The 20,513-nt window shown below is 43.2% G+C and overlaps 1 protein-coding gene across 1 annotated transcript in view; it reads left to right on the top strand.

Moving 5' to 3' along the window:
* LOC137104706 (sodium channel protein type 5 subunit alpha-like) overlaps positions 1-20,513 on the top strand; it is a 160,993-nt gene that overhangs the window by 764 nt on the left and 139,716 nt on the right. The gene's annotated exons all lie outside the window — the stretch shown is intronic.

The raw sequence follows: 20,513 nt of genomic DNA, 5'->3' as shown, positions 1-20,513 counted from the left end.
CTTTACAGCCGCCTGGTCCCGAACCTCTCTCCTGTATTTTACAAATATTGGTATTTCATTTTATTTCTCGTGTGTGTGTGTGTGAAAACCCACAGACCTCATCGGTGTGTGGGGACACGAGCCCGTTTAAAACGCGTGAAAACTCTTAGGCGCACAAACCAACTACATGAACACATTTCTGGAGCTTTTTATCTTTTCCACTTCACTGAATCTCCCGTTTAAAGAATTACGACACAGACCGTGATTAAAAACAAAAAAAAACTAAAACTTAATTTAGTTTAATTCTGCACTTTAATGTTGAGGCCGGTTGGCGCGTCTCCGCGTCCCTGTTTTGAGCCTCTTTCGTCCTCCGGAGACTCTGTTTCTGCTGTTCCTATGCAACCCAGCTCCTTATCAACCGTGCCGAGCCGAGCCGAGCCACCACTTTCCATTAATTAACCGGGTGTGTTTATGTAGAGGATCCATCCATCTGGGGCAGCTGCTTGTCGTATTTTGGAACAACCGTAATATTCCCGTAACAAACGTTTCTTCTGGGACGTGAAACGCGTCAATACAAACGCTGTAGTTTTTATTTTTATTTTTTTAATAACCTTTTCTCAATCACCATAATGCTGCAGTATTACAGCAACTTTCTGACGCTGAATTTCTTAAATGTTTTCGCCTTTTATTATTAATACTTACATGGTATTTTTATTACAGTACCACAGCACTGCTGTAATATTCACTATACTGTGTGTACTTGATGTAACAGGCGTTTGTAGTTGAGCCCTCATGCATTTTGGACCCTGTTACCTCTCGCTGTGTTCCTGTAATTTTATATTGTAACGTGTGTGTGTGTTTGGCACTAAAAAATAAGTTTGCAAAGGGAAACAGACACCGGACTTTGTGTCTTTCGGGTCATAGTTTGTGGATTTTCTGCTTTTTAATAAGTCTCTTTTATTTTAATAGAACATCAGGTTTCATCTCCTGCAGCTGTGTTCTCTACCCGATGACCTTTGACCAGCTTCCTACCACAGATTACCCTCAGGATCAGTTGATATTAGTTATTGTGTGATTAGACAGGCAATAAATCATAAACCAAACAAACACACATTATGTAATACAATTTAATAAGCTCATGGTGAAAAATAAACAACCAGCATTAATTATTGTGGCCGCTGACATTTTCTTACCCCTTAAAACGCATAGACATTATTTCTGAAAATAAAATGATAAAATCAGAAGTGATCAAACTTTTACATTTAATCTAAATGTTCTCAGTCAATAAAAACTCATAATGCAAACCACATGATTCATGTTGTCTGGCTGCATCCACACCTCAGGTTAGGTCCCCCCCCCCCCCCCCCCCCAACCCCCAACTCAATGTAGTGTCCTTGGCTGCAGAGGACTCCTGCAGATCATATGTCATGACCCCTGACTGTTCCTGTGGTGGGTTATTAGCAACAATTCCTGCCTTCACAGAAGTAGGACTCGCGTTTCTTTCTGTCTTTAAAGAAACAGTCGGTGCGTTGAGCTGGGTGCAGGATACTGTAGGAGACTGTGGAGGGAAGGTAGGAAGGAGGCCAGAGAGCAGGACGGGGATAATTATGATGCTACGCTCACTTCCTGTCATTTAAACCCTAATGACGAGTGTTACGACGAAGCCGCACAACTGACCAGGTGCATTGGATTCAGCAGAGTCATTGATTCTTATTGATCAAGCTGCCTGCTCTAAACACGAGCAGCCACAAATAACACGATAGGAAGAAGCACCATGATGCCTATTGTCACCATTAGTTACCAAGCCTGTGATTGGCTTAATTACTGGCTCGGTCTCAGAGGAGACGACGAGCAGCTCGAGGGCAACAAAGTGCCAAGTTGCCAGTCAACGCTAACCATGGTGGATCATGGGAAAATGGGCTGCTGGCCACAGATTGTGAGCGGAGTCGGTTTGTTGTTGTGCTGTGATTTTGGTCAGTTTATGTCCATTTTTGGACATTTTGTGTTTGTGGGAATGTTGTGTGTTTTTTAGGATTTTCGTTTGTGGTTTTGCTCACGTAGTTATTTTTGGATGTAGTTTTTGGGCCTTGTTCATCACTTTTTTTTCATTTGTCATTTTGACTTAACGGAACGTTTCCAAACGAGATGAGTTTTAACGTCGCAGCCCTTCAGTAACCAGTGAATCAAAAGACACAGCTGAGCGTGTTTGAAGCATGGGTGGATTAGTGAGGAGCCCACGGGCCCCTGTGTCTCTGCACTGTTTGCTGCCAAGAGTCACCGAGCTCCAGAGTCCTCTGACCACACAGAAACAAAGATGGGTGGAAAACCAAAGAACAGACTCGGTGAGAGAAAAAGGAGAAACCAGACCAACAAAAATAGACAAAATGACCCTTAAGTGAAAGTAATGCAACTTTTAACTGACTTTAATGACTTCACCAAAGTAACTTATCACTTTTACGTTAAATATAAAATGAAACCTGGCAGGAGGAGGAGGGGGAGGTACACACCTATTGACTTGGTGCTGAAATGGACTTTTAACAGCGTTTGAACTCTGCAACAAGCAGCACACTGTAGTGGATGTGTCAACACCTCTGCACCACTCTGCTACAGCCCGACAACAGGTGCTGTGTGTGTGTGTGTGTGTGTGTGTGTGTGAGCCCACGGGTGTCCTAACCTGTGTGTGTGTGTGTGTGAATACCTCTGGCAGTGTGACTCAGTATGTGTGTGGCTGAAAAGCCCCACATGGCTCTGTGCTGTTTGTTCGGTGTTTGAGCAGCAGGCCTGACCTTTCTTCTGCTCGCCTCTGAGACAACACGAGCTGCTGTTTGACGGACGAAGCAGCGCCGTGGCTCTCCGCTCTGACATCAGTCCTGCAGGTTCCTGCTTATTATCTACAACCTTTGTGCAGTAAAGGCGCCGTATGAAACCTGAGAGCAGCTCTATAGCTTTTATTGTGGTGCTTAAAAAGCCTCCTGAGTCCTCACAATCCAACTCGCAGCATTTGCTTTGCATTCATGCCCTTTTTGTGTGTCTGCTGTGTGTTTTCATGGCCATTAACTCCCATCAAAGACACGCACGTTAATGTCATGTCCCATCAAATGTGAAGGGCTTGTTTTTCAGAACATTACAAAGACTTAAATAGTCCAGAGCACTGACTGACGCTCGCAGCTGGAGAATCAATGTTGGTTTTTGACCACAATAAGTTTTCTAGAAACTGAGAAATTGTTCCAGGAACTCAAACAGCTGCATTTTGAGGAACCAAGGTTTAAATCATCTTCTGCAGAACATGCCTGCTCCGGAGATTGAGCTTTCTAATGGGCCAGGAGCTATTTGCACACATCTTGCAACCACTGTAATTTTATTCCTCAGACTGGCTCTTCAGGGTTTGGGATGTGACTTTCTTGTGATAGAAATGTGACCAAACAAGGGGCATTGAAGCCTCCACTGCATTTTCTCATGGTCTCACTGATGTTACAGCTCATACTCAAGCAAAAAAGTGAAATCTGTTTAATTATTGAACTCATTTGCTAAACTGTCGCAGGCTTTTACAAAGAAACACAAAAGACTTTTAGTTCCAAAGAGGGATCTGACTCTTATCTAAGGCTTGATTGTTAAAGATTTCCACATTTTAACATGTGGTTCTTCTTGTATCTGTCGTCTGAGGTGGATTACGTTGCATTAAAGCAAATGTTCGGTCATGATTTGGATTAATCTGCCTTTTGTTGGCCTCTTACCAGACGGCAAACATGGAGAATTTCCCTGTGAGCTTGTTTCATGTTGTGTTGAATGTGTGCATCTACTCTAAAACTCTGATGCGGCAGCAGATTTTCTTATTCACATGCAACCAAGTAGAAAAGAGAATTTGATGATCCGTCTGCACAAACACCAGCAGGAACCAGTTGCCGAGCCTCCCGCTTGGGCCTGGTTTCACCTGGTTCTGTCCGGTTCACCCAGCGGCAGCTCAGCGGCGTCGCACAGCAGCTTTGTGTCGAAGCTGAGTCAGGACGGACAGATGAGCTGCTCGGCCGCTTTAATCCTCTCTCCTGCAGAGCCTGGAGCTGGAGCACTGACAGTTTAATTATCTGTTATTTGTCTGTTAAAGCAGAAAGACTCTTAAAAGTGACGCCTTCTTCTTCTTCTACTGCCTTCAACAGTTTTACAGCCTAAATCTGGAGAGACGTTAGTCAGCAGAGCTGGGTTTCTCCACATTTATGAATCAAATGGACATTTAGTTGCTGCACGGCTTAAACTGTTCATTATGGATGTGAGATAAACACAAGTACAACATTAGTTGGAGACAAAGATCATTATGTACATGATCATGGGCAGAACATGAGAAAGTGGGGCCCTGGGCACAGACGGGGGACGGGCCCCCCACCTGTCTTTGAGTCTGAGATCATTTTAAATTAGTTTTGTCTTTATTCCATTGTGTCTTTAGTCATTTGGTGTCTCCTTTAGGAACTTGTTTTAGGAGTTGTCGTTTCTTGTTGGTCCTTTTTGGTTCAGTTTGTGGTCTTGTGGAGGGTTCTGACCATCTTGCACCCTTTTTGGTAATCTGGCACCTTTTAGTGCTTGGTGTGCGTCTCCGTGTGGTCATCATGTGTCTCTTCACTGAGCTTTTTCAAACTTGAAATCTGAACAATAACTTCGGAGGTTCCGGCCCATTTGCCCCCTGACCTCTCCGGCCCCTGACCTCTCCGGCCCCTGGGTCTGCACCCAGGACTCCTGTTAAGTCATCAATCTGTGTTACTGATGCACTGTGGATACTACTTCAAATTATTTACTCAAGCTGAGAGACTAAGTACATGCTCTAAAATGTACATGTATCAATTTCACTGTAAAAAGTACCTTTACAGTAGTTATTAGTAAAAGTACAATTGTCTAACTTTAGTGAAGTTGAAGTGTGAAGTATCAAAACATGGAAAGAAAAACCTCAATTTGCACTTTGTTCCACAGTGGTAGAAAGTAACTTTCTTTACAATATGCAGGTGGAAAGAAGTTGTGATTTCCTTTAGTAAGAGCTTCGAGGGCAGCTGCACCGGTGAGTCATTTGAAGTAAAAATACCAAAGTACAGTGCGTGTCAGCTTTAATCGAGGTCTGACGGTCAACATTTCTCCTAAGTGAGTGTTCAAGGCGACATAAGGCAGCTTACAGAGAAACAAAGAGCCCAGAGAGCTGCTGCCTCTGCTGTTCACGATGCACAACCCCGAGGTGTCCACAATAAGGAAAAGGCAATATTTGACATATTTCTAAATCTATTTATTTCGTTACACTTTGGGCTCTTCATCAAAATAGAATTAAACATTTTTAATTTTAATTTAAAATAAAAGGAAAAAAACAACCTTAAGTGAGCAGAAATATGAAGGTAAACAAGCAGCAGGAAAAGCATGAAATCCAATCACCGAGCAGCCAAGAGGTCAAAGGTCAGAGGCCACATTGTGATGACATCAGGTGTGTTATGAAGAGGTGTTGAAGCAGCTGATTTATCTCCACCCGCTCTGTGACATGTCCACTTCTCTTCAAGTGTGTGTGAGCATAAATCAAACGCACCTCGAGACGTTCACATGGCTCCATGTCTGTGTTTATCGACGAGATGATTGGACTGTGTGTGTGAGACAGAAAAGGTCGAGCTGAGACCTTATCAGACGTGTTTTGAGTAAAAGGAAAAGATCTCAGACATTGTAACTGTATCCTGATTGTTTCTTTTTGATTTTTACTCCCTGCCTGGTTCATACAACCTTATTTTAGTGTGAGACGTGGCTGCAAATGAAGTTTCGCCTTTCTGCAGTTTGAAGATAAAAAGTTAGTAAAAAGGAGAATTATTTCCTTTGTGTGTTTTTAACCAGGTGATTTAGATGTTCTGACTTGCTTTCTGTATTTGGGGTAGAGGATTAGCAAAACCTGATTTCTTCTACAGACTGTCAACTTCTCTGCTGTACATGCAGATGCCTATGATGCCTGAACAGGTAAAACTTATAACTTCAGTGTCCCAGGTTCAAATCTGGCTGGGGACCATGGCTCCATGTGAAATACTAGAAAAAAACAAAAAAAAACACAAAACAATTGTTCATATTCAATTGTTCACTTTTTGCACATGGTCCTGCCTGTAAAATAACTAGATTGTTTTGTAGTTTTGTTTTTCCTCCAATTATATCTATTTGTGTTAATTAGCTAGTTATTTTGTACAAATCTGTATTTGGGGCTAATACATGTTTTACTTTGTCAGTGTGGGTTATAGAGAGTAGCTTCATGCAGGAAAAAAACTGCATATTTGTTCAATTTTTTCTTAACAATGCAAATGTGCAGATCTCTAATCTGGGATTTAAAGGCACATGTGCAGAACTGATGTGCAGCCGGGGAAAATCTGCCTCCTCACATTTAGAACAAATCCACACAAACTGAAACCAACACACAGTCGCTGTAGAACTCAGTGGCTTCCGCTGTATATTTGTTAAAGCCACACAGTCTCTCTGACCCTCAACCCTGAGCTCTGCGTGCAGAATACGTCCAGAGTAGAGGAGTAATCTGATTACTGGGCTGCTGCATGTGGAGTTACAGTAACCAGGCGACTTAAGTGCTTGGAAACTCGGTGACTGTGTCGCCTGAGGCTGCGACGAGCTGTTCAGAGTGAAAATCCCTGCTCCAGCCTGTAGAGGCACTGCTGGATATGAACTTTAACACACGCGGATGCACTCGGATTTCACCTGTTCATCAGCATCACACCCCTGTGATTTGGGACCAGAGCTGTAACCATAGCAACAGGAGAACCATAACAACCAGCGTCCTGATGAACAACAGGCCCAGTGGACGTTTACTGGGACTCCTTAACAACAATGTGGGCGCAGTGGAGCTGCAGCAGCGAGGACGTGGACCACGCTGCTTTGATTACAGTGGAGACTTTGGGGTTTTCTCAGCTTTAAATGAAGTTCAATCAGCTTCTGTCTGTTGCTGTGAAACGCTGTCGGGTTCAAATCGCAGCGTGCTCTTAGTGGCAGAGTCGGCCAAGTTGAAATATTTGCGTGTATCTGTTAAAATTATTTGAATTTCTAATGCTATGTTATATACTCAGTGCTTTATATGGATGATCTCCTGCTCTTCTGTCCCATTTGTGAGACACTGCCAACATTTTGTTACATTTTATTTCATCAAAACATCACTTTTTCTACGATCAAGCCAATTCTCACATCTGAAACACCCAGTTCGCTGATGTTCATACCCAGTCACGACACTGACCTGCTGCCAATTAACCTCATTAGTCCTTCCCAGCAGTTTTTGAACATGCTGCTGGCATCAGCATCCAAATGAACAAAGATTTAAAAAAAGGTAAATGTATCTACCATTTATAAAAAATTAATAATTTCCAAATTAATATCTCTGTCTCTCATACTCTCATTTACATTTGGACAGTGTCCCAATTGTTCTGGAAACAGGGTTTGTGTTTTCACAGCACAGTATTAGTACTAACACACACACACACACACACACACACACACACACACACACACACACACACACACACACACACACACACACACACACACAGGTCAGCTGACCTTGGACACAGTTGCTCTCGTGATTGATCAGGGACACGTGGAGTCACACTGCCTCCTGTTAACGCTGCCAACGCTCCTGCTCCTCCTGTCATTGGTCAGTATGAAGACGAGATGAGGAGTTTGCATCAACAAACAATATGATCAACTATTGATTCCTGACATTACACAGATTGTTGTAAAAAAAAAAAAAAAAAAAAAAAAAAAAAAAACCTCTTTGTCTGTTTATTAGGAATCTGCTTGGAACCATAATAATTTTTATATAGTCATTTTTAAAATGATGCGTCCAAGAACTTTGCATTGTTAAAAAATATTCTTGAGTGAATGGTGGTTTGACATCACGCAGACAGGACACTACCCAGAGAAACAAATCACACAATAACAAAACTGGCTCCCGTCTGACCCCCTCCACCAGCTGGAGGGACAATAAAACAAGAGGAGGACATTTTGCTCCTGATCTTTTTACCACAGTCTGTTACTCGTGTCCGTGTCACTCTGTACATTTGCTTGGTTTCCACTGCAGGAACGGAACCAGCTAGTGTCGTCCTGATGCCGAAACCAACTGGATCCTGAATGTGTGGACGTCTGATACTGACCCTGTGCTTCATTTGCTCTACAGTCACACATGAGTAATGAGGACATATGTCCCATACAAACATTGGACTGTAATATGGTCCATGACAGTGGACAGGATAATACTGTATTTGCTCAGGTGTGTAATCTGTCATTTAACAAAAGTCAGCAGAGAATTACAAACGTCGTGGATGTCGCGAAGCGGCTAATCCAGGCATTTTGCTTTAGACAGCAGCTTTGAATACAGATGTTTGCACCTCGAGTGACACTATAGAACAGCAGCAGTGTGATCTGCATAAATGAGCCCTAAGTGAAAAGCACCCAGAGGTGCCAGCAGCTAAACATGTTTACTGAACGTGGGTATAGTTTTAAGGCACTTGTGCTTTGATTATTTTCATTTTATTACTTTTACTCCATTGCATGAATGTGACAGGTGCAGGCCATTAAAACAGAACTTTTATAGTGATGTAATGAGCTAAAATGTTATTGTGGATGAAGCAGCTGTCAGGACATAAAGTGGTTAGAATCAGCTCCACCTTCGCCTGCTGCTGCTCCTGTTCTACATCACATCTCCACAGTAAACGATCTGAACTCGACTTGTACAGTTATGTTTAAAATGCAGTGTTTCCCCAGTGTAGTAGAAAAAACGGGGACCAGTGTCTCAGAGTAAAGTGTCATTGTAATATTGTAATGGAAAACTGTCACTGTCATGACTCGAGTCCAGAATATGGAGGAGTAAATTCTCCTGTCACCTTGTTTCGTTAGTGTGCAGCAGATGATGCTTTACTGGTCCTGAGACACACAGTAAAGCTACAGATGCCTTCAAACAGTGAAGTCAAAGATCAGCGTCCTGTCCCGTCACTGTTCCACACTACTGAATTTTTTTGGATGTCCTTCCTGTTGCAACCCTCACTTTTTGTCTGGGCTCAGAACAGCCACCAAGGTCGCCCCTGTTGGCTGGGTTTGGGGTCCCACAGCCATCTGTATCCCACCCTGATACTCTACCCACTGAGTCACCAGGGCCCCTACTCAAAATGTGCCTGAAAAGTATTAGTTTACTTGAAGTATGAAAAAATGTAGCTCTCTACAAAACTGACATAAAACTATATGAAGTGGAAATTATAAAGTGTAAGTATATTTTTTTATATAACTGTTTTAGGCTGAGGTTAAAAGTTGAGCATCTTGTCTGTATTCTCTGATTGATGGAAGGGTCCGTCCTGTCCTGGGAGGAGGCTGTGAGACGGGAAGCCACAGGGCTGCTGGGAGATGTGGTCTGTGAGCTCTGTCAGTTATTTAGCATTCCTCTTGTCCTCCCATGTCTCGCCCTCCACTTGCCCCCCCCCCCCCCCCCCCCCCCTCGCTCGCAATCTCTAAGTTCACCTTAAGGCTTTTTAGATGTGATCTTCATCATTTGCTGTGGAAAAGACCGTAACAACAACCAGTTCCAAACACTGACTCAGATCTTTGTTGTCTCTGCTCGTCCTCCGTCCACCAGCTTCTGTCCTCCGGTTTCTGACCTTCCTGTTGCTGTCTGTCATTTCTTTTCCCTCTCAAACTGCCAGTAAAGCACATATCAGTGCAATTGTGTTGCCTGGTGCAGCAGGAGGAACAGGAAGAGCATTAACAGTAAAACCTGCTGATGACAGGAACACTCAGGTAAAAAGTGGCCGTAAAAACAGTCCAATGATTCCTCAGTGTGTCTCAGATGGATTGTTGTAAGGTATCATCTTGCCAGTAATGCTGCCGATCTGTACTTTAGCATTTGGAGACTCCTGTGGTTCTCATTTTTTATGTATCTTTTTTTTTGCGGCTCCCTGTCTCGGCTGGCTCGCGTACAGACTGGGAGACGTCCAGCAGGCACCGGCCGTGTGCTGCACCAGTTTTGGCCGTGGTCAATCAATTCTTCTCCGCCGGCCACTTTGGCGGCTTCCCAGCCATCATTTGGAGGCTTGGAAAGGACTTCCAGGTGATGTAACTGTCCCCTCTGGCAGCCACGATACCAACAGCTGATTTGTTTTAGTAAAAACTGCTCCTATGGATAATGTTTCAGCTCAGGGTGGTGGTGCAGTTGGAGCCTCTCCCAGCATGCACTAGATGAAAGGCAGGAAAAACCCAGGACGGGTTTCTCTTTTAGACAGACAAGTCTTTGAGCTTCAAAGGAGGAAAAATGTGTCAGTTTGTCTTCCTCAAATGTTTTCTGAGTCCTATAAGCACGAAGGGTCAGAAAAGCTTTTACTTGTTATATTTATGATAATTGTGTAATTATTACTGCAAAATTCTACTGAATGAACTTTTTCCACTTTTTTTTCAATGACTGTGTAACAACTTCGTAACAAGATGCAGAGACTGTTGAATTATTAAAAATGAAAAGATGAAGGTTCTGCCTGGGGACGTCCTGCTGCCGGATCCAGGTCTGAGTGATTTACCACTTCACAGCTTTTCAACCTGCCTCCTCTGGATGGCAGATTAAATGTGTACGAACGCCCCAAAAAACGTATCATTTTCCAGTGTCTTACTTCAGATGTTTTCATGCCATTGCTCCTACAATGGCTACAGTCCGTAGGTCAGAACTCCCCCCAGGTGACCTCACCTGAACTCCGGATGATGTCGTGGAGAAGGTTTTTTTTTTAGCTAGAAGTAGAGAGAGCTAATGATGTAGGGAAGGCAGATGTTAAGAAGCATTAATATAGTTTAGGAAGTCGAACTAACGCTGTATTTGAGTTAGTGGCCTACTTTTGACTTATGATGCTTTTACTACTAATAATAATACTGGAAATACTCTAATGATACTTTTTGGTAGAGGTAACTGGAAGAGGTGGCTTGAGCTCTGTGTGTGTGTGTTTCATCTGGTGCTGCCCCTGTAGGGGGGACACTGGCTCAGGAGGTAGGCCAGTTGTCCACCAATCCTTGAGTGTCCTTGAGCAAGACACTTAGTTGCTGAGGGTGAGTGTTGGCCAGCTGCACAGCAGCTCCACCGTCGGTGTGTAAAGCTGTAGCTGCAGACCATTTACCATTTATAACAGGCTCATCACATGCAGCTTTAACCTGCATTGAACAGTTCAGACTTTTTAATTGCACACTCTGATTAAGTTGAACACGTGAGTGAACAAGACATTTCTGCAGCGTGTGGTGATGGCTGTTCTCTCTAAAATGATCTGCAAATAGAAGGAGGTCAAACTTGGATCCTGAAAGTCAAGCATGTCGTGGTGATAAACAGCCTTCAGCTGGTGTGTGTGTGGTCACAGGGTCGTTTCAGGGTTGCTGCTCGGGTCAGGGGAAGGGTCGATGGGGTTAAGTTTGCTTATTGTCCCTCGGGACCAGAATAAACCGCTGCCGGTTTTTAGTCAGAAAGTGTATTAGCAGGTACAAATCAAAGCAGTGAGCTACGTGCTAAGCAGCAACACCAGATAAACACATGCAGGGAATTAAAAATGCTTTGAATTTGGAAATAAAGACTTCTTCCTGCTTTTTTCATTTGAAAAGAATTTTTATTATTTCTTTATTATTTTCTGGTTTTACTTGCAGATTTTCTAGGCCTTAAATGTGCTGCTGTTCACTGTTTTATGTGGAAAGATGGCGTCTTTCAAGATTCCAACTTGGTCTTACAAGAACTATTGTTGATGTCGTTAGTTTAGAAAATGACAATGACAGCTCAGCGCACTGTAAAACCTGCAAATGGATAAAACCCAGGCAAATAAAAAACAAAGGACTAAAAGGCCCATAACAGTATAAAGTATAATTTAATTTAAAGTATAAAGTATCTATGTGCTCATAAAAGTATGAGATTAAGTACGTCAGCAGGAAAATAATCAGCAAAACACTAAAAGCAGGTAACAGAAATCACCAGAAATATGGTTGAAAAATAAAAAAAATGAATCAAATAAAAATTGCAACATTTGTGTCCGTCCCAGAGAACAATTTATCATGTGGACCTGAATGTCTCCCGGGGCCAATACAAACTGAGACATTTAAATGTATATATGTATTTTTAGCTTCTGGCAGAAACGGTTCTGTTGTGGATTGTTTCATGTTGTCAAATTGGTGAAGTTGTGTTTTCCATAGATTGAAAACTGCTCACGTCGTTGGTCTGTGCTGCAGATGAATCAGCAAAACAGTGGCGTTTGCATCTTAGACTCTATCGTTTGCTGCCTTTTGTTGCCTTATGTTTAGAGTCCGTGTGTGTTTTTAGAATTTCTGACACTGTCCGTCTGGAAGAAGACGTTTGTTGCACAGATTGTGTAGAATTGACCTGTAGCTCAGTGGACATCACATCACAGTGGCACAAAAATGCAGCATGATGCACACAGCTCGTTTTGTACAGTCACTGCTAAAACTAATCCTCCAGGTTTTAAAGGTAACTCTGATTCTAAAAGTCAGTGTGTCCACTCACACCTGACAGAAGCAGTAAAAGGCTGTGATTTCTTCGCAGCATGACTGTGTGTCTGTCAGCGTGGTCTGTTTTCACGCCAGCGACGGTTTTATCAGAGCAGCTGTCACATTCTGCAGCCGGTTTTTTTCCTCTCGGAGCAGCAGAGGAAGTGAGTTTAATGTCAGCTCAGATACAAACAGCCCGAAAATCCCGGTGGCCGATCGGCCAGAGATCGATGACAGACTGTCATGTTCATCAGCATGCGATGGACAAGGCCGCTCTGTGTGTGTTTGTATGGGGGGGGGGGTTATAAAGTGTCCTCGGGGTTCATGATGCTTCATCTGGTTCGTGTCTGTTCAGCCTGCTGTTGAACCAGTAAACAGAGTCTTGTAGATCATCAATAAGCTTCATGCAGACTGATGACACGGCCGTGTGTGTGTGTGTGTGTGTGTGTGTGAGAGGGGGGCTTCTGCTGGTCTCCAGTGGTTTGTCATGATCTTTACTGGTTCCATGATGTGTCCTCATCACTTTTGGGGTTGTCATTTCTCCTTTAATCATAAACGTTCCTCACAAACTCTTTCAGTATAACTCCTGCTCCATTTCTCTTCCTATCTGACCCATGGTAGAACAACTTGAACCCTGCTCCTAAGCTTCTAGCCTTCTACCTTTCCACCTGGTCTCCTGGACACACAGTATGTCCACCTACTCTGCATCATGTCGACCATCTCTCTAACCTTCCCTGTCATTGTCCCAACATTAAAGTCCCTACTGTCAGTCCTACATTCTTAGTTTTCCTCCTCTCTCTCTGCCTACGAACACACCTTCCTCTTCTCCTTCTTCCACCAACAGTAGTCCAGTTTCCACCAGCAACCTGCAGGTCAACAGCACGTGGTCGTTGGTAACCTGGTCCCCGATGATTCAGTGTAGACGTCTTGATTTGCATGTTTAATTTGGCTTGTGTTTTTTGGGACTGTCACATGAAGACACTGGCTTGTGCAGCAGATACAACCGCAGCCAAGAACAAATTCAGGTGTCCAGGTAACTTCCTTTAGGGAGGTGGTACAGGACGTTAAAACTCCCTGGATACAAGACATAACATTAGGCTGCTGAATCCAGCACATGCTCCACTGCAGCAGCAGTTTTACGACACAGGACTGTTGGTCAAGCTAACGCACAATCAACAGAAAGGTTAAGGTTAAAATCTTTACCATCACAGATTTGATTTAAAAACACGAGCAGCTGGGATGTGTTGACAAAACCAGAGAGAGGTCCTAATAGAAACTGATTTAATCAGCCACGAGGGACGACAGTGAGACACACACACACACACACACACACACACACACACACACACACACACACACACACACACACACACACACACACACACACACACACACACACACACACACACACACACACACACACACACACACACACACACACACACAGTAGAAAGAATAACAGAATTGGAGAGAAGGTTGGGAGGAGAGACACTCAAATAGGATAAATCTAACTGGGTCGCTGTGTGTGAGAGAGAGAGAGATCAGGCACAATCAATAGAAATACTATTAGGATGATCAGCATTGTGCCCCCACACACACACAGAGGCACAAGCGTGTGTGTGTGTGTGTGGGATCACGCATGTCTCACTCAATCATGTCTCCAAATGTGCAGAGCTTGTTTTCCTTGCTGATGGTTTTGGGAGGTTTCCTTCTGTCCTCGAGACTTTGACTTTATCTGTCTCCATTACAGTTTGTCACTGAACAGCTCTGGAAACGTGACGTCACAAAAAGATGCACTAACAAACTTTACGTGGAGACGACCACAGATCACTGATGTGGAGTCTCTGAAGCTTCCGGTCACTTCTCCTGAGCTTCCTCAGTTTCTTATCAACCTGGACTTGTCAGGGCTGTTGACAACTTCAAGCCTAAAAACACGGATGGCAAAGAGCCTCATTGCTGAGTTGCTTCTTGCTGCTCTTGTTTGGTCGTAGAAAAATGGGATTATTTTACTTAAGCCCGTCCTCACTGCCTCTGCTCTCTGGTTTCACATAAACACGCAGTCAGTTAATGTCGTGGACGGAGCTCTGAGTCTCACACAGAAGTCCCCGGACCCGTCTCGCCGTCTGATTGTGGGACTTCAAACACCCACCACTATGATCCTCCTCTATAGATCTGGAGCAATTAGTCCATTGATCAGTTTGTCCATCATTGATTTATCTTCAACTTGAAAGCAACAGATACTTTTTTTTTTTTCTCCAGCTGCTCATATGTAATGATTTACTGATTCATTCGTCATTAAAGTGTTTTGATATTTTGTGCCTTCAGTCTCCGTGTCTCCCTCTGCTCGATCGTAGCGGCCAGTCAGACTGTGACGGCTGCAGCCTCCTCTGCTATCAGCTGCAGAAGTAGAGCAGAATGGTGTGTGTGTGTGTGTGTGTGTGTGTGTGTGTGTGTGTGTGTGTGTGTGTGAGCAGGTGTGACGAAGCTATAACTGGGTGATGAGCTCGCTCGTCTGACCTCCTTTGGTGCTAAATTAAAATGAACCTGAATATTGATGCCTAATGAAGGAAGAGGTGTGTGTGTGTGTGAGACAATGACGAAGCTTAAAGCTGGCCACCCTGGGAGATTACCTCAATATCAGTTTGGATGACACACACACTCTCACACTAATACACGTTTCAGCAACAGGTAGATCTGTCAAAAGCGGGCGTATGGAACCAAACGTCTCATGAGACGTTCACGTGCTACATTTTCTGTACCGGCGCTGCAGTGACGGCAAAATGCGTCTCGTTCTCAAATCTTAAGTCTGAACCAAACCGCACAGTCCTGCACATTGTGAACTTTGTGCACCCACTGTCCACTGACCACCTACTTGTGACCCACTTTGTGTTTCATCCATCCATCACTGGAACATGATCAGTGATTGCACATAGGATGGTGATGGAGTATATTGGGGCATAATTGCACAGCTCAGTCCAAACTTGGACTTCTGCTGCTGTTGCTCTCTGACACTGTGGATCAGTACAACCAGTGCACACGGACCCTGGTCTTCACAAACGAGGCTGGTGATCCGATCATCAGTGGGTTGTAGGGGGACGCAGAGAAGAAAGTGATCAGGTTGGCGAGTCAGACATCAACCGACAGGCTGGATAATGTTTCCACTGTGGCTGCAGATGTGTCCCCTAAACTCTGACACGTGCTCGGACACATTTTCCACTTTTACTTTACTTGCATCCACGCTGCAGTACCTGTAGTACTTCTACATTTTTAGCATCGTAACTGAGCTGTTTATAGAATATTTTGTTCTTCCTGTCTGAATTGTTCCAACTGTTGTAGTCTGTGAAGATCCCAAGGTGAAAAAGTGTGTGTGTGTGTGTGTGTGTGTGTGTGTGTCCGTGCGCTGAAAGCCCCCTGGGAAGGTGATATTGTTGTGGGAAGGACTGACTGTTTCAGCCTCTGGTGTCTTTGTGCTCATCTGACTCCTGCTCTGCTTTTATTTTGATAGTTCGGAGCCCAGTGTTTCCCATTCAGAGGAGCAGGATGGAGGAAAAGTTAACGTGCTGCTTCTCATTTATGTGCTTAAATAGTTTAGTGTCCACTTTTAAATATATTGTGTCAGATTTTTGCATCTGTTTTCTGGGTTGTGGGTCGTTTGTTTTCATATCTGGGTCAACACGTGACTCTTTGTGTTTTGGTTCCTTTCTATTTTTGGGTCATAATTTCATAATCATTTTGATCATTTCTTTGGTCTTTCGGAACCTTTTAACATCTCTTTCAGGTCATTTGTGTTTTGCTATATTTTGCTGGTGTTTGCATTGTGCTGGCTGATTCATTATGTCTTTTTATGCTTGTTGTTTTTCTATGTTTCCATGTCTTTGTGATCATTCTGTCTTTCACTCAGGACTATAACAAGTCACTTTACTCGGACGCTCTGACCCAGGGACCCCTGACCTCCAGGGTCCCCGTTCACTAATCCGCCCATGTTGACATCGGTGGCAGATTTACGATGCAGTGGCATGTGTCATTGGTTTTACTACACAGAGTAGTTTACTCAGGTTCAACTTTGACCTTTTGTATGTCACAGACCTTGTGCAAACAGTAAAATAAAACGTTCTTGTAGACAAACATTTTTAGATAAGTCCAAGTGTTTTCCTTGGTGACATTGTCTTTAATCATTTCCTGTGACATTGGGCATGTTCACAACACAAACCTGGTGCTTTTTGCAGCACTGTGGTTCTAATGCAACATGCAGGTGACTCACAACTTCCTTTGCTCACAATCTTGGATTCAGAGCTCAGTTCAGTGTTTGTGACTGAAACTAAAGGCTTTTGTTAGCCACAAGCTAACAGTGAAGTGTGAGGGGGAAAGGGGGCATCCCTGAAAGAGAGAGGTGTTTGCCAGGTTGGTGTGAGCGTGCCAAGTTTGAACTTACCTACACACACACACACACCTTCCATTGCTGCATTGTGTGAACAAACAGTTGCAGCGTGCTGCGTTGCCAGGCTTTTGTTTATCCCCCCTGTTCTGTGTCAGGGTCATTCCTTCTGGGACTCTGCTGCTCTCTCACACACTCACACACACACACACACACACACACACACACACACACACACACACACACACACACACACACACACACACACACACACACACACACACACACTCTGAAGTGGAGAGGGGCAGACTTGCAGTCAGACTGGAGAAATCTCTTCATGCAGATCTACATTTTCATCATCGACTCGCTGCTTCGGAACAGGATGGTGTTAATTACCCACGATGCCGTCTTCCTGTGAAAGAGTGTGTGTGTGTGTTCACGCGCTCGCCCCTTGTGAGAGAGTCATTCTCCAAAATCAGCAGCTGATGACAGAGAAGCTGTTGGTTAATTCAAGACCTCCTCTTCAATCTCGTCTGGTTCCTTCTCTTTTTTTCTTTTTTTTTTTTAAAACTCATCATTTTAAACCTTTTTTTATTTTCATGATTATTCAGTTCACCAGTCGTTTTTTTTCTTTGCAGCCATTTTATTTTCCTCTTTACCCTGTTTGTTTCAGAGACTGTGAGCCTATTTATTCAATTTTGTACTTTCCCCCTTTTTGTGTTTTTTTTTTTTCTTTGCATTTTCATTAGTTTTTTTTTCCTCTTCAGTTTCATCTTTGCTTAATTTACTCTTTTTATTCTCTTCTCCTTCTCCTTTTTTCTGTGTTTCAAACTGGATGTTTCCTGAATTGTTTCCAGTTTGCTGATTGGCTGAGAGCAGTGAGCCACAGGTGTTGGACTCCTCTCTGTCTCTGTCCCGATTGTTTCTTTGTTTGTTTGTTTGTTTGTTTGTTTTACCCCAGGACTCTGCATGTGTGTGTGTCTGCAGCTTTAATTGTATGAATTCACTGTTGCTGGTTCAGCTCTGTTTCAGTTTGTGTGTCACAGCTACAGTAAAGGAAATTGATGTAATGTCCTCAGGAATTTTGGGATTTGGAGGCTTTGGCACTTTAAGACATTGTCTTTTGATTAAAATTCCCCAAAATTGACCTCAAGATCCAAGATGGCTGCTTCTCGCATTAACAGTCCAACCTGCAGCAAAACACTGATTTTTGTGATAACACAAAGTACAACAGTGTCTTTATAAAGTCCTGACAGCAGTCAAACCTTTAAAGTTAAAAAGAAACAGTTGCACAGTTTTACTGGCTTCCTTCATGAGGACATTTACTGGATCAAACACAGGCTCGTGCTTCAGAGCGTGCACATATGCAAAAACACGCAAGGACACATAGCTTTCTATTTCTGTGTCTCTATCTCTTATTTCACCTGTTGTTCTCTGTTTATCAATTCACTCCTACTGGACTCAGTCCCATAAATTTATTCACAAGGCTGTCAATCATTCCCGATGCACAGAAACTGTTTACAAAAGGTTAATTCATTGAATCTGTTGTTTTTTTTTTAGAGAGTTTTTAAGTGACTTTTCCGATGTGCCTCCGTATTGTGTTTTACATATGTGAATGTACACGTCCAGGAAACGTTTCAAACGTCATCACTTGACGCATGTTTCATTTAATGTAATCAAATTCCTAACACAACAAACCCACAACTGAGGTGATAAAAAATACAGCGATAAAATGTGATGATTAGGAGGATTTAAACGTGACACGCCGATGACTCCTGGTTAAATGATGTAAAAGACAAGCTGTGAAAGGAAGGAAGTGGTGAAAGAGGAAATAGGATAAGGTACAGGAGGAGCAGGGAGAGAAGGGGGAAGGGAGTGATGGGGAAGGTAAGAAGAATAATGGGAAGGGAGGGTGGGATAATGCGACTAGGGAGGAGAAAAGAGAGCAGAAGGAAACAAAGATAAGAGGAGGAAAATAAAATATGAGGAAGGAATAAAGAGAGAAAGGACGGAAGTGAGAAAACAAGGAAGATGGTAGGAAAAGGCAGGATGAAGGAAAATGGTAAGAACTGAATGGAAGAAGGGAAGGAGGAGCCATAGGAAGGAAACAAAGTGGAAATGAAGGAGGACGTGAGGGAGAAAGGACAGACAGGAAGACATAAAAGAGCTTCAAGGAAGGAAGGAAAAAGGAATCAAGGAATATAAAAAGAAATTAAGGAAAAACAATGGAAAGAAGGAAGCGATAAAGAAAAGGAAAAGGGAAGAAGGGAAGGATGGAAATGAAGCTAAACACTGGATTCATTTACACCTCAGTTTGTGTGAAAACTAAAATATCAGTGAATAATTCCAGAGATTTTGAAACAGTTTTGGTCTCAGACGTGTTGATACCTGCTCACAGCAGAGTGAAAAACATGATTTATATTTGATTTAGTTTAGACGTCTCTTTGTGAGGCTGAGGTTTGATCTGGACACTCGAGTCTCTGCCTCCTTTGCTGTCTGGACTTTTGATGACGTCCATAAAACATGTTGAGAGCTCCTCTGTGGTAAAAAGTGGACACGGGCTGAGACGTGGTCAAGACCCGAGACACAGGGTGAGACATGGACTGAGACATGTGGACACAAGCTTAGAGTTCTATATTTTACTCTCCTTCCTTTTTACTTTCCACTTCAATTACTTCCTTGTTTCCTTAATTCCTTCCTCTCATCTATTCCCCAATTTCTTGTTTCCTACCGATCCAACCTTCCTTCCTTCTTTAGTTCCTTCTTTCCTTTCTCATTAATTTCTAATTTCCTTGTTTGCTTCTTTTTGCTGTTGTCTTTCTGTCCTTTCTTTGGGCATGTCGTCTTTCCTTCCTTTAACATCTTTCCCTCTGTTGCTTTCTTCTTTTCTTGTTTGTCTTTTTCTGCAGTTTTGAATTTATTAATTTTCATCTTTCAGCAGCTTTTTAGTTCCTTCATCCTCATTGCTTCTTTAAAACTGCATTAATCACATTTTAGCCACTAGGGGGCAAAACGCTTCAAAGCAGCTGATGGATACATCCTGGACATATTAGCATCCAGTCTCCTACAATACTTTAACCTCCATGCTACTAATACTTGAAATTGGTTTATAAACGGCTGATCTGCTTCAACACAGAGAGTTTGTAGCAGAGTGTGGACGCTGAAGAAGCCCATGAAGCAGCAGGTAATAAACAGCAGGATGGACTTGATGCTAACACGTACAGAGTGCCCCGCCAGTCTGCAGAGGACTTTCAAGTGAAGTCGATTACGTCAGAACGGGCCGTGCCAGAGGACTCGCTAAGCTAATGAGTCAGGTTGGCTCAGTGTGAGGACTGGGCCTGGACTGTCTGCAGCCTGAGCAACAAAGCACAATGAAGCCACGACTGGCAGTCAGGGACAATCAGTCAACCCCGGCGAGAAACAGAAAAGCACCTTCAGCAGCAGGCTGATCCGAGTGCCTGTGACGGGCCGGGACACGGGAAGCCAATTTAGGGCCAAAGGGTCTGAAGGGAGAGGAGAGACTCGTTATAAATAAAACTGGCTTCAAAATGCAGAGTTTATATAATCTGTAATGTGGATTTCATATTTAAGACTTTTAAAGCAGATTAGTTTTTACAGAGGGAACCTGTAGATGGGAGGACTGCAGTCCGGTACACATAAT

The sequence above is a fragment of the Channa argus genome, chromosome 19 (genome assembly GCF_033026475.1).
Source record: "Channa argus isolate prfri chromosome 19, Channa argus male v1.0, whole genome shotgun sequence".
Classification (NCBI taxonomy): Eukaryota; Metazoa; Chordata; class Actinopteri; order Anabantiformes; family Channidae; genus Channa; species Channa argus.
This window is presented reverse-complemented; position numbering and strand designations above follow the sequence as displayed.